This window comes from Myodes glareolus, chromosome 25 (assembly GCF_982192425.1).
Source record: "Myodes glareolus chromosome 25, mMyoGla1.1, whole genome shotgun sequence".
Classification (NCBI taxonomy): Eukaryota; Metazoa; Chordata; class Mammalia; order Rodentia; family Cricetidae; genus Myodes; species Myodes glareolus.
Window position 1 is genome coordinate 36,892,045 of NC_142050.1, and position 15,432 is coordinate 36,907,476.

Genomic DNA, 15,432 nt, shown 5'->3' on the forward strand with positions numbered 1-15,432 from the left:
CACCATGCGGCTACGAATTCTTTGTATTTGGAAGGGAGGCAGAGAGATTGGAGAGTCAGTAAACAAAGTATCAAATGTGACTGGTCACTCTTAAGTGTCTACCTGCAGCAGAGACTATTCAAGCACCATAAAAGGGCTGTACCAGGCTCCCAGAATCCCCCTGAATCCTGAGCATTGGTCTGGCCTCATGAAGTTCATTTGATTCCATCCATTACCTTCTCGAATAATTATGAACAGTGTGTTTACCAACTAAAGCAAAGAGACACTTGCTTAAACTCTTCCGAGAACACTCATGCTCAGCATTCCAAGCGCTTAGCCTGGGGGTCGCCATTGTGTACACACAATAAATTTGGTGTACCGGGAATCCAGGCCATCATGAAGCTCCCATGATGGGGCTCTTTTTTTTTTTTTAACAGACAGAAGTCAGGGAGGGCAGTCAGACAATGAGATGCAGGCACGGAATGCCCTGAATCTCTGCGCTGTGTGGAGGTGAAAATGGACGAAGCAGGAATTCTGAGAAAGATGACAAGAAGCAAGCCAGGCAAATCAGGAACAGAAAAAAGCACTGAGCTAAAGGGGAGGGATGGAAGTTCATGCATGTGGAGAGTGGGGTCATCAAAAGGGGAGGTGTACCAGGCCAAAATCAGGGAGCCCTGGGTGGGAGGAGCCAAGCTTCCGCTGAGGGAAAGCAGGCATACTGTTCTTCAAACTGCATTACCCACTGCCTGCCATCTGGCTGCTGAGGTACACGAGGAAAGCGAGAGCGGAAAACAAAATACCGGTCAGCGGCCCTGGCAATGAAAATTGTCATCTGTGGGGGGTTTTGAGGGGCGTGAGAATAGGATCCATCTATAGTGGAGATTGGCACCTTCGTAAATGTCACACATCGAAGCTCAAAGAGTGTTTGACTACCAAATCTTCATGACAGAGTTTTTAATGCCCCTCCAAACATTCAGAATCCTAACTTTGTCCCTGAAATGTGACAAAAAAAAACTTGAAGGAAACTAATTTTCAAAGAGAGATTGATTGTGTTAAGTACAACAGAGTAGCTGCTGTGTGAATGTTGCTATATCCAATCATCATCATCATCATCATCATCATCATCATCATTTTCTGATACTGGGCATTAAACCTGAGACCTGACATATGTCACTCAGGCAAATGTTCTACCTCTGGGCTACCCTTAAAAAAAAAACCCAAAACTTTTACATTTTGAAGACAGGGCCTTATATTTATCCAGGATGGTCTTAAGCTCGCTATGTACCACAGGTGATCCTCCTGCCTCAGCCTCCCTAGAACAACAGGCAAAGGAAGAGTGAGTCAATCATTTGAGAGTCGGGCTAATCTTTGCTGACCTAGGATGCAGTCCATGTGCCAGCCAGGCTGGGTCTAACTCTTTTGTTCTGACGCTAGAGGGACAGCTGTCGTTGGGTGTTTGTACCTGGGAACCCGGCTACCACTGGAAGCCATGACCAGGGCTGGCTGTCACCCTCTGCCTGCCGTCTTCTCTGACATCAGCATTATCATCTTCCCCTCTCCCTTTGATTCTCTTTTTGACCCCCACATCCCCCTGCCTTTCCTTCAGATTATCTCTTAGTTCCTCCTTTGCCCTTCTCAGTTCCCGTAACTAAGGCCAGGCCATCATTCATCAGCCTCATTGTGTTCCTCCTGCACATCATTTAGAGAAATGCTCTAAGCACAGCTTTGAGCCCTAAAGTCCCTGAGGTCCTTCTGCTCTCTACAGCAGGAAGCCTAGCCTAGCCTGCTTCACACCACTCAGGATGAAGCCCTCTCGACTAAAGACATGAGTTTGCAGAGACTTGGGATTATACTGTATTTCCCGGTCTTCCTTAACGAGTTCTGTAGATTGTACCTCTACAGTATTAACTTGCCCCCATTCCATCATCTCCATGATTACCACTTCACTGGGCCCTCACACCTTAGGATAACTACAACCGACTCCCATCCTACCTGCTCTTCATCCCTTCCAACTCATCCCCCACGCAGTGGTCGGAAGTAATCTTCCAGGACAAGTCAGGTTGAACCATCCTGTCAATGTCTTCTCATTGCACCACAATAAAGTCCCAGATCTTTGTCAAAACCTCCAGGGTCCTGCCCAGCTCACTGCCTGCCTCCCTCTACCAGGTCTTACACTGGTCCCTCCCCCACTGCTCTGACTTCCTGCCAAGTTTGCAAGAGAAGCATCCATTGTCTTCCTTCTTCTTGCTTCTTGGCCGGCAGAACCCCCTCAGCTCTCTGGTCTTGGGTAAGTATCTTCTGAAAAGCCACTTTGCACCACCATTATTGCTGCTATTTGTCTGTTTGTTTTGAGACAGGTTTGCTCTGTGTAACAGCTCTGGTTGCTCTGGGACTTGCTTTGTAGATCGCTGCCTCGAATTCATGGAGATCTGCCTACCTACCTCTGCTTCCCAAGTGCTGAGATTAAAGGCATATGCTACCATCACCTGGCCTTATTACTATATTTTATTCCTTTGTCCTTTAAAAACATTAAACTTTTTTTTTTTTGAGGCAAGGTTCTCTGTGTAGCAGCCCTGGCTGTCCCGGAACTCACTTTGTAGACCTGGCTGGCCTTGAATTCACAGAAATCCACCGGCCTTGCCTGAGTGCTGGGATTAAAGGTGTACCACCACCACCCCACCCTGGCTCCTTTGCACATTTTAATCACTATTTGCAATTATTTTGTTTGTTTCCTTGTGTCTTATCTGTCTTTTCAAAGTCAAGAGGCTCGGCTCGAACCCCTGGAAACCCTCCTTTATCTCCTAGCAGGAAGCTCACTTCTACTGTTTTTCAGTGGCTCTAATATTCTCACACTCTCCCTTCTACCTCTGGTTGCCTGTGTCCTTCTTATGTCCTCTAGTACTCTCTGTCTCTTTAAGAGACACCTCCCCACCCCCCACCCAACCACCCCATACCCACCACTCTCCCACCAAGCAGATCTTCCTTCTGCTTCTAGCCTGCCTTTTGGTCTCTCTCCCAAAGAGGCAGCTTTTGCTTCTCTCCCTTCTCCCCACTTCTCCCCTTCCCCCTCCTCTTTCTCTCTCTTTCTCTTTCTCTCTACCTCTCTCTGCTCTTCTCCCTTCTCCCCTTCCCTCTTTTTCCTTCCCTTCCATAACCCACTAAATAAATATCCAACTTCACTCTGCACAGCGTGCCTGTCTGTCTGTCTTTCACCTACCAGGGCTGCGGCTCCTTGTGGGACTGGCTGCCTTTGTGACACCAGCTGCCTTCGTGGCACTCCGTGGTCTCAGGACCCACTGCCACCCCTCAGGGACCTACAGTGTTTTACTTTTGCCATAACACTCCCTCTAGTTGACATTCTGACTGTCCCCAATTTCCAGTGTTTTCCCATTGATTGATTAATTTCTTCTTTTACTCATTTCATTTCATTACAAACAAACAAAAACAAACAAACAAAAACCCCACACCAAACTATCGATTCAATTCAATCATTCTTCTTCTTGTATATATGAGAAAATATATTTTAATATGTGTGTGTGTTTGTGTGTGTGTGTGTGTGTGTGTGTGTGTGTGTATGTGTGTGTGTGCGTGCGTCCTTGGAGGCCAGAAGAGGATGTCATATCTCCCAGGACTGGAGTACAGGCAATTGTGAGCTGCCCTACATGGGTGCCAAGAACTGAACTCCCATTACCTACCAGAGCAGTAGAGCCATCTCTGCAGTCTGGGCTTCCTCCTCTCACAGAAACCTGCTGTGGGAATTATCTTCAGCTTGCTGTACTTTCTCACTTCCATTTAATTCTTCCTGTACTCAACTTCTTCCTGTTTTTTTTATTATTCCAAATTAATTTCAGAAATAGTTTTAGCAGCCTTCAAAACCAACCCTATCACACTAGCATTGAGGGGAAAAGGCAGAGACAGGTGGAACCTTGAAGATCACTGGTCAGCCAGTCTAGATGAACTGACGAGCTTTGGGTTCTGTGAGGCACCCTGGGCTAGCCTTGAGCCTTGTGCTAGCAGATAGGGAAAGAATGGTTTCCGCGATATACATGGTCCAGGCCCTCTTGACATAGAGAGTTTGGTGGGGAGACAGATAGGATGTCAGGGAGCAAAAGGTGGAGAGCAATCAGGGAGGACATCTGGCGTACACTTCTGATCTTCATTTGCCCATGCACACACGCTAACAAGTACATGCATACACCCTACCATACATATATCATACCATACATACACACACATACCATACCATACCATATACACACATATACCATACCACACAAATACACCAAAAGAAAAAAAAGAGTGAGAAAAGGAAACCAAAATAAACAACAACAACAATAAAAAATTGATCCCTCTCCTCTTTTCCTGCTTCCAGAGCTCCTTTCTCTCTGCCTCTCCCCACTCCCCTTTTCATGTTCCTGTACCTTGGCTCCTCTTAGCTCTGCTTTTCCACGTTTCCACTCTGCACACCATCTTAAGGAACCTTAGGCCTCTATGGATTCCACTGCCATTTGAGACCTGGTGTCTGTCCAGAGGTGCAGCCTAGCCCTTCCCAAGGCTGCCTCAAGTAGCTAGTTGGAGAAGATTCTTCTTAACCGAAGGTCTCCCAGATCAGACACTGCAATTCCACGCGTCAAAAGCCACCCAAGCCATCCTTCCTCACAGGACTCGTCCCCTGCATGGGCCATCTAACCTCAGCGTCACCCTTGGTTCCTGCCTCCAGCTCAGCTACCCTCCAGCTAAACAACTTCGTCCCCAACGCCCCTCCTGCACTTCTGCAAAGATGGCCTCTTCCCTCCTCAAGTCCTTCAAAACCACAGGCTCCGGGGGTTCTCAACAGGCTCTCAGAGGGCCCTCTTGACCTCACCCATCCCGTGGCCGCTGCCTTAGGTTCCCAGCTTCCTGCACAGTTTAGGGTTCCCTGTCCAAGCTGGCCCTGCCTGCTGGTAAATGGTTGTGAGAGTTGATCTTCATTGGCACCTTGATTGGGTTCAGGACTGACTAGGCAGCACAATTGAGTGTGTGAGGGTTTCCAACAGGGTTCAAAGGCAGCAGGAAGCCTCCATCTCAAAGGTGGGCAGCAGTATCCCATGGGCTGGGGGTCCAGACTGAATCAAATGGAGAAGCCAAACAGCACCGGAGCTCACTTCTCTCCTCACTGCGGATGCTACGGGCGGCTGCCTCAAGCCTCGGCCACCACAATTACAGCTGCTTTCACCACCATGCCTTCCCAGCCGCAATGGATTTTATCACCTCAAGCTATGGGCCCAAACAAACCGTTCCTTCCTTCAGCTGCTTTGGTCAAGTATCCTGTCAGAGCGGTGAAGAGAAGTGACCAACGGCGGTCTTCCGTGCAGGGGAAAATCCTTGATCCTTTGCACTTCCGGTTTCGCTGGCGAAGATTCTCCATCGCGACCAGTCTTCAGTGTAAGCACGGCGTACCTGTCTGTGGGCTCGAGAGAGAGGGACAGTAGCCACCATTAGCTAATAAGTCTACCAGGTTTGACAGACCTAAAAATATTCCCCGCAGAGCAGAGATGATCATACAAATGTAGTAAAATAATACATAATAAAAGAGTTTTAGCGTTTATTATCTTGACTTATCCACTTAATTATGCATTTATACAATTTAATTTTTAAAAAATGGCTACAATTAACAACCAGCTGGTAAGATTCCAAAACATATAGCAATTGTCTCTCCTCAGCCTGTTCTAGACCGCGATGGGTATGGCGCTTCTCACCTCTTATCAGGAAAACCCTGGTCTCTGATGGTCATTCTGCCCTTAAGTCAGCTCTGCCCTCACTGGGATGTGCCCCTCTCTTGCTCTGACAGAGCTCTCACTGTAGTGTAGGGACAAGGGCCTGAGGTCAGAGGCTCTGTCTCCTCTGTGCCATTCCAGTTCAGTTCTTGACCCGTGCACAGTAGACACGGAGTGAGTGGGTATTTTCTTTTGGCTTGGGGATTGGACGAGGGGACCTTGTGAAAGAGCATTTGTAGGGAGGGGCAGTTTACTTGAATCGATTTGGAGTAGGGCAGGGTACGCTCTCCCAAGTCGGTTTCTAGACATGAGGTCCCCATGCCGATCCTGACTCAGGCTACAGAATTCAAACTCATTACAAGTGGGAAACTGGTTGTATCCGACAGGGCTCTCCAGGGAAATGGAGTCAAGTGGTTGGAGGCTGGAGGGATGGATGAACGGTGGGCATGAGGGCTTTACTATGAGGGTTGGGTCACATAGCTATGGAGCTAGAGAAGTCCCATGATAGGTTGTCTGGAACCCTGAGTTCCAGCAACACCAGTAGTTTGCTCAGCCCAACTCTGAAGATCTCAGAAGCAGGGGACCTTGCGACAGAAATCTCAGCGCAGGACCAAAGGCCTAAGAACTGGAGTCAGATAGGGGCAGGTATTGAGTCCAGAGTCTAAAGGTAAAAGAGTTTGGGGTTCTGAACCCAAAGGCTGGAAGGAAGAGTCCCAGCCCTGAGCTACAGAATGCACCCTTGCTTTTCCTCTCTTACGTTGTGTGGCAGACTGAAGAATAGAGCAGACTGGTTGGCCTGCTCACATCAAGGAAGATCTTTCCCACTCATTTCATCCACTAGTGTACTGGTGTCTCCTGGGCACACCCAGAGATGATGCTTCAGTAGCTAGGCAGGTATCTCTTAGCCCAGTCAAGCTGGTACCTAAAAAAAAAAAAAGAAAATATATATATAAATAAAAGAACCCAACATAAGAACCAATTAAGGTGGTTATACATCTGATGTTATATGGTAAGCTAAGCAATGGCCTAGTCTCTTTTACTGAATGAAATTCAGTAAAAATTTTAATTTCTTCACTTGATGAAGGACAGAAAGTCAGGGTAGTCCACCAGGAAGAGTTAGTTAGCTAGTGGACAGAACAAAGCCGTGATTGAGCATCTTGGGTGTGGCGGGTGCTGCTAACTGCTGCAATGGGATATAACTCAGTCTTATTGATATCAATGGGGTGCTGTTTTTATGGTGACATAGGTTCTAACTTCCAAGACTTTTCCAAGAGATTCATATTTTTGCAGCCAATTAACTGCACTGAAAGGTGTCATTGGCTCCTAAGTTGTAACAGATCTACAGAAATTGAGCCCAGATCTTACCAGGAACAAGCCATAATGTTCCTGCTAGAATTTTTTTCCCCTAGAATTGTTTTATCTCTTCCAAGGATGACTTGTTTACAAAACAGAATCTTCTTGTTTTCTGAGCAGATTCAACAGTTCCATTAAGCAACAGCCAAAGTCACCATCACTTCTCCAGAACAGATTTCAATCTTAGCAAGATTTATATTTCACAAATAAATATTTAAAAACAAACCATAGCAGAGCTAAAACTAACCACACTACATATCCTCAAACTATGCCAGCTCATCTAGGCTGGGGTCTTGTAGAAATTGTGTGTTACTGAAACCTGAGAGAAATTGAAGCTTTTCCTTGAAGAAAAATTTGGGGTCTTTAAGACCCTATCTACAAATGGCTTCAGTCTGAAGGGTAAAATCCAAAAATGGATTTTTTTTAAATATTTCATTCAAATTTCAGTTGGTAGAATAAAAAAAAACTTATTTGGGGGTTGGATTCAACCTTATCCAATTTTTATTTAGATTTCTTAAAAATCTCTGTTTATGCATAAATATTACTTCTTGCTTATGAGAGGTATAAATGGACATGTTCTCTTGCATTCAGCCGTGCTTTGTCAGGCTCAGCATTGGGTCACTTTTGTGGTTAGCAGACATTTCCCAAGAATCTTAGATTCCTGGGATGGCAAAATGGCTCCGTGAGAAAAGGCCCTTGTTGCCGAGTCTGATGACCCAAGTTTCATCTCCAGGGCCCACAAGGCAGGAGAGAACAGGTTTAAGAAAGTTTTTCTCTGACTCCCATGTGTGTACCATGATACATGCACGCACACACATACACATACACACACACACACACACGCACACACACATTAAATGTGATATAAAAATGTAAAAAGGAATCTAAGCTCCTTGTGCAGAGATGATATATATGGAAGAGTGGAGAGCTTACCCAATGAGACTGTATATTTGCTTGCGTATGTATGCTATGGCATACACACATGTGCACATGCACCACACAGATGTGGGTGGGCATGCGTATGTGTGTCCATGTATGTAGAGACCAATGATGATATTCCTCTCGATCACTCCTCACTTTATTTTCTAAGACCAGATCCCGAACGAACCTGGCACTTACCATTTTGTCTGGTCTATGTAACCAGTTTGCCCATGGACTCTTCTGCCTGTGTCTCCCCAGTGCTGGGCCTGTAGGCAGACCACCACACCAGCCCAGCTTTTATGTGGGTGGTGGGGATCTGAACTCTGGTCCTCACATGGTTGCAGCAAGCCCTTCAGCCAGTGAGCCAACCCCCTGTAAGTGTTTGTTTACTGTTTGAGCCCAGGCTGCCTTGAACTCACTATGTAGCTGAGGGTGACTTTGAACCCCTGATCTTCCTGCTTCTACCTACTCAGTGCTGGAATTAAAGAACGACACGGCTGGCTAAATGGGATTGGGCAGAGCTGTGCACACCCAAACTGTCCTCCCTGGCGAAGTCGAAAGAGAATGAGCAAGTTCTCCTGTCTTTGAGCTATTGCGTGGGAGGATTATCTGGGTCTAAACTTGATGACCGTAGGCTAGGAATGAGTCCATAGCATAGCATGACTGAATCTCTTAAGAAGAGACATTGTGGAACCAACTTCTAGAATCAACGTCTAGATACAGTGTAAAGAATGAATCGGATAGGAGAGGCGACTTGGTGACCCATAGCACTCGTGGCTTTTTCCGTTTTACGAGATAAGGTTTCTCTATGTTGCTCTAGCTGTCCTGGGGCTCACTCTGTAGATCAGACTGGCCTCAAACTCACAGAGATGCCCCTGTCTCTGCTCCTGAGTGCTGGGATTGAAAGTGTGCATCACCACCACCCAGCTCACATGTGGCTCTTGTAGAGGACCCAGGTTTGGCTCCTAGTACTCACTTCAGGTGGTTCATAACCACCTGTGACTCCAGGGATCTAGCACCCTTTTGGCCTCCTTGGTACCTGTATGCCCATGGTACACACCACACACACACACACACACACACACACACACACACACACACACACACAATGTAAAAAGCAATACTTAATTTTTCAAAAAAAAAAAAAACCTCAGAAAGATGGTGTAACAAACAGAGGGGAAAAGAAGGACAAGGAATAAAAGTTAACAAATACAATAAAAAGGACGGACTGTCCCATTCGGATAAGAGTCATTCAAGGAGTCCCTCTAAGGGCAGAAATTGCCAGAACTTCTGGCAGGGATATTCCAGGACAGACGAAGCAAGATGGGCTGATCTGTAATCTAGCGGTGTCCCGGAATATGCTCTATTATGATGAGAAAGGCCTCCTTGAAAGTGAGTAAAGCCTAAAATTGGGCCACATGACTCCATCTCTAGTTAGGTGGGTTTTATTTTTTTTCCAACCTTGTGCTTTCTGGCTTGTACCCTCTAGAGCAATTGCCTTTCATAAATTTCAGCTGCGTCTCTGAAGCAGATGGTTGAAATGTAGGAGTGGTCATAAATCTAGGCCCAGTGGCTTCCAGCTCTTATATTCCAGGCTCTCAAATGCTGGCCTTGATATAACTGGAATTCATGTCACAGAACAGTCTTCTCCGGGTGGCAATTCAGTGTGTTATACTTGTTCCTTATTGCCATCCTTGAAAGCGGCAACACACGGGAATGCCAAAATAGCTGATCTCTTCCTCTGGACCATAGAAGGCTAGTGGGCGGTCTCTCCAAAGCAAAGGCAATCAGGCTGAAACGCATGGTCAAGGCTGAATTCCTGCCGAGCAAGCATGCATGGACACAGAGACACGATATCAGCCCCACATTGTGGGGTGACCTTTCCAGTCGGCGATGGGGGAAGTACAGCCCCAGAATACTCGTCTTCAAATCAGGTGCCTTGGTCCAAATCAGAAGATTTTCCAGAATTCTTTTCCTATCATGATAGTAATATATGTGAAGGGCAGGGGAGATGGCTTAATTAGTAAAAAGTTTGCCCTGCAGGTTTTAAGACCCAAGTACACTACCCCACAAGTCAAGTGGGGGGATAAAATAGCCAAGCATGGTGGTGTGTGCTTGTAAATCCCAATGCTGGGGAGGCAGAGGCAGGCAGATCTTGGGGTCTTTCTGACTAGTCAGCCTAGCCTACATAGTAAATCCCAGGTCAGTCAGAGATCTTGTCTTAAACCAGCGAACAAACACAGCTAAGATAAGTGGTACCTGAGAAACAACTGCTAAGGTTGTCCCTTGGCCTCTGCATGCAAGCACACACATGATCACACACCTGGGCACTTGCCCACATAGGGACATACACACACACACTCATACACACATACAGACACGCAAAGCAATGCATGCTCATTCTAAGACAAATATAAGGAAGAAAACACCTTTTGTTTTTTGCTGTGTGTGTGTGTGTGCGTGTGTGTCTATGCGCGCGCACACATGTTTGCATGCTCATATGTGCGCACCAAGGTGTCTTTTACCCCGTGTGGGCTGTGCACAAATAAAGAATTTTCTCAGAAAACAAGAATAGGAAACGAGTAGGAGGAGCAGGCAAGAAGAAGTGGGGGTGGAATGAGCCCGTAATCCTGACTCCACCCTCCCACCCCTGCTTGGAAAGGACAGAGTTGTAAAATCACTGTGTAGGTAATCAGGTGACTTTTCAGCCTACCAAGAACAGTGGATAGACACCCCACTCCCACCCCTCCAGACTGTGTTTCCAAGGTGAATCCCCTGGGGAGGTTCTCATGCTATTTGAAGCAAATGTGGGCAAGATCATGAGTTTGATGCCAAACTGGGCTACGTAGCAAGACCCCATCTTGAAAGTTAAAAACAAAAACAAAGAGCCAGGGCTGGTTGTAGTGGGGCACCACTTTAATCCCAGCGCTCAGAAAGTGGAGGCAGGTGGATCTCTGTGAGTTTGGGGCCAGCCTGGTCTACAAAGGGAGCTCCAGGTCAGCCAGGGCTACGTCGTCAAACCCTGTCTAAAAACAAAGCAATTCTCCCCAAACAGACAAATAACCCCAAAGAAACCAAAATATGCCTGTGTCTCTGGTCTAGGGTTGGTGAAATTTCATTCTGCTGAACTAATTATGGCTTCCTGAGACGTGCTGAGGAGAAAGGGGCAAATCCAGGCTTCTTGGGTTTTCCGGAGGTTTCTTACTTAGACCTTGTTTCTTAGGAAGACAGCCCACTATAGACTTCCTGTGGCCCTTAAGCTGCTCAGACACCCAGCTGGGTCCCTGCTACTGCTTGTCTGTGAGTATGCCCCTGAAGCCACCTTCCCTGTGCCTGCGGACTCCAACAACTCCATCACTCAAGGACTCAGAACTATCCATTGTCACACTCAATATTCACATTAAATTCTAACAAATACTATGTTTTACAATGACAGACATAGAATCTATACTTTTTTTCTTTCCTCCTCCTCCTCCTCCTCCTCCTCCTCCTCCTTCTTCTTCTTCTTCTTCTTCTTCTTGGCTAAAGCTGTGCCATTTGGGATCTACTCCGAGTGGAACCTCCTGGTTGCTGCCTACTCCCCTCTCACCGAAGAAGGAGGGTGTGCTTCCTTCCTGTTGGCTGAATCTTGCTTCCATCCCCGTCTGACTCCATTTTGGATGGGTGTTTCTTTGGGATGGGTCACAGGACTCAACGCTGCCTTTACCAGCATCTCTGTGTTTCCTATCTGGCCTGGAGGAAGCTCTCTGTTCAGATATCAGTCCCTTGCTGTTGGAAACCGGGCATCTCTGTCTAGAATTTTGAGAAGTCGCCATCTCCAGGCCCGTGCTCTTGTCTTGCTCACTCAGCCACAGCCTGGGATATTGGTTTGTTCTTCATGACGGTTTAAGTTTAGAGCACATGGCCCTGTCTCTCTCTCTCTTCCTTTCTTTCTCTCTCACTTGTGTTGTGTTGGGATGATCACCAGTGTGACTGACGTATCCTGGGCTCTGACTATGCTCCCCACCATGACAGCCATGACGGAGACTGTCAGGCCAGAAGACAGCAGCACTTTCTAGCCTTATCTTCTCCTGAGCGGACCTGCTAAGAGCCTGGCCGAGTGCTCTCTCGGCACAGCTGTGCCTGACTCAGGAGGTGATCACTGCCATCGGACAAGAGGACCAATGTAGAAGTTCTAGTACAAGATGGCACAAAGGGCTTGCAGAGGTCCAGGGAGCATCCCAGGATCTCACCGACTTACGGCCCTGGAGAAACATGACACAGCTGTTGAAGCCAAACGGTACAAGGAAGGCTGCTTTACGAGGAAGCAACTGCCCCAGGGTTGAAGAAATTCAAGCAGAGAGTTGGCAACCTGGTGTCAGGGATGCTATATGAGAATGGACCCTGACTTAGTGCCCAGAGCATCTGTGTGGTACCCAGATGTTTCTCAAGACCACCGTTGTTGCCCCTACCCCACATCCTCACATGGTTGTTCCATCCTGGGATCTCCATTTGGATCTGATGTCCTGATCACCGGATCTTCTCCTAGCTCTGTCCTTCAGCCTGACACCCAGTGGATACCCCATGGTAGCCTAGTTAGGTGATGGCATCGGGTCCTTCGACCCCAGATACAAGTCCAAGTCCTGCCTTGAATCTGCACTATACTCCTGCTCTAAGGCTGTGAGGGACTCACAGGGGCAGAGTCATGGGGACAGAGCGTGTGTGTGAGTGGAGAGTGAGCTTGACTGATTTTGCAAAGCAGCCCTATGAGACTCCCAGGCCTCGCCGTGGCAGTTTTCTTATTTCTAGGTAGCCTGACCAAGCAGACAGAATAATGTGGTCAATTCCACAGGGGAGGCCATGTCTTCTAACATGAATTATTCTAATCGACAGCTTATTCCAACCAGCAAATGCAGTTGAGCTAACACACCCCAAACTGATTTTGTTGGCAAACATCACCCAACTGTTTTCTTATTAATTTACCTTGGCAACACCTCTCCATCATGCAATTATGTGGGATTTTAGACCCATATTTACACCCATCCCACACACACCTTATGTTACCTCATCTTCTACTACCATGTTGAGGGAAAGGACACAGTCTTAGGTTTCTTTTTTTTTAAAAAAAAATATTTATTTATTAAAAATTTCCACCTCTTCTCCTCCTCCCATTTCTCTCCCCCCCTCCCCCTCCCTCTCCAGTCCTAAGAGGAATCAGGGTGCCCTGCCCTGTGGGAAGTCTAAGGCCCTCCCCGCTCCATCCAGGTCTAGGAAGGTGAGCATCCAACAGTCTTAGGTTTCTGCAGAACTTCAAATTAATGCTATTGGGGGAAATGGCAAACATACTTGTTCTGGGGAGAAAAAGCCTGGGACAGCCCAGGCTTGGGGAGAGGATACCTGAAAAAGAGAAGGTGTCCCTTGGAATCTGTGGGGGAGAAGAGAGTCTTTAGGCCAGGTGTGTTCTGGACTTTGATTCAGTTGCTGTAAGCACCTCATACTATGACTCCTGGGAGACAGGAAGGGCTGAGAAACACCGCATCCTCGGAGGAGGGCCCCGTTCATCAGCAGCTGCCCCGAGGAAGCTGCTAAAAATGTAAATTCTCAGGTCTCCAATCTAGACCCACTGAGTCATAAGCTCCACGGTACAGCCCGGATATCCGTGTTCCGCTTTGCAGGGATGTCCCACGAGATGAAGTTGGAGAACCAGTGTGCTAGAGACTGGGCACTTCAGGTACTCCTCTTCACAGTGAATGTCCTCGGGGCTGGGGATGGCCCAGTAGGTGAAGCGCTTGCTGAGCAAGCCCCCACAACTTGAGTTGAGATCCTTAAAAGTCAGGTAAAGCTAGACCTAGTAGGGCCCACATCCAGAATCCCCACACCTTTGAGAGAGGGGCAGTCAGGGCAGAGACAGGGTACCCTGAGAGTTTAAAGGTGGCCAGCCTGGCATGTATAGTACCGAACCCTGTCTCAACAAACAAGGACCTCCCTAGGCTTGTCCTTGGATCCCCACATGTATGCCAAGGTGCACACTCACATACATGAATGTGTACTGTGCAGACAGGCACACATCAGGCCCCGCTGCCCACCAAAACCAGGGGTACCTGGCCTCCATCTTTCCTATGACCCTCAGAAGTCCCATCTCTGGCTCCTGCATCCTGCTTTAGAAATCTGTGGTCTGAAAAAAAAAAAAGAACTCTGTGGTCTTCTCAAGATGGTGTGTTCTCACAGGGGTAGGGAGGTGGACTCAATGCCACAGCATTACACCAGGGAGTAGAGAGGATAGGACAGATTTTCAGTGCGTAAAGTTGAGTTCCAGGCAGTCCGGAAGACCTGTCTTTCTAATGTGCCAAGAAGTCCTGAGTTTTTATCATTTAACACATTGTTCTCTTTTATCCAAAAGACAGGCCTCTTGCTGGGCCCCCTTTTCTCCCCATCCTTCCCTTTTGGTCTTCAGCCTCTACAGTTCTACCCAAGGAGCATCTCAGAAGTTGCCCGAGATGGCTGCCACACACTGCCCCCTTGAGCAGCCCCAGCCCTATTTATGAGACTCTGGCTGTCTGGGTCTCCTGGCTATTGGTTTCTCCCTATAGCCCCTAACTTCTTAGCCTGTGTCTTTCTCAACATCAGTCAGCCCCCACCTGATCCCCTTTCACGTATATTCTTGAACACACGCATACCTGCCTACTCACACATGCACAAACACGTGTGTGCTCCCAAGAATCTTAACCAGGAAGTCTGATACCTTCAGGGTAAAGTCTGTGCTCCTCAGCCTGGTATCTAGAGGCCTCCGTCTGCTGTCACTTCCCAGTGTCTAGCCTTATCTCTCACTAACCCTCTTCGTGAACCCGGCCTCTTGTCGTCAGGGTCTGCTTGGGAATCCTTGATAAGATAAGCAAGAAAACTAGGCAGTGAACCCAGACCATCTGCGGGCAGCTTCTAAGGCTCACGTTTAGAACAGATTCACTTGGGTCTTTGAGTTGAATAGTACAACCTAGAGAATGTTCTGTGACGAGAGACCTCAATGGCTCAAGAACTCAGGAGTTCTCTGTTTCCTTCTAGAAGGTTCACCCGTTCTAGCTTTCTTAGAACATCTAGTTTGAGTAGTCACTCGATGGCTCTAGTCTCGGGAACGTACCGGCTGTTTGGGTTACGGGGACACACCGCCACACCTCAACAGGCAAGTTCAGGTGTGCTTCAGGGCTAGCCCCACCCTCAAAGAGCACTGCTGCCACCTGGTGGCAGCTACCTGAACACAGGCAAGCATTGATTTCGTTCGCTCCTTTTATGTGACTATTTACTGAGTGACCAGCAGGCATCTCCTGGCCACCAGGGGTCATTGGGTCAGAGATAGTCCTTTTAGAAAGCTAACTTACGTCTGGAGTGTAAGTAAACAGAGGTGACTTCTGTGGTACAGGTTTGGGGTGCCATGGTAGGAAATAGATGG

The 15,432-nt window shown here is 47.6% G+C and overlaps 1 long non-coding RNA gene across 1 annotated transcript; it reads left to right on the top strand.

The window, feature by feature from the left end:
• The first annotated feature begins 2,222 nt into the window (after nt 1-2,222).
• LOC146889527 (uncharacterized) lies at nt 2,223-5,564 on the top strand. The gene is made up of 2 exons (XR_014999869.2): nt 2,223-2,266; nt 4,642-5,564. It is a non-coding gene; the product is annotated as an uncharacterized LOC146889527 (long non-coding RNA).
• Nucleotides 5,565-15,432: the final 9,868 nt, after the last annotated feature.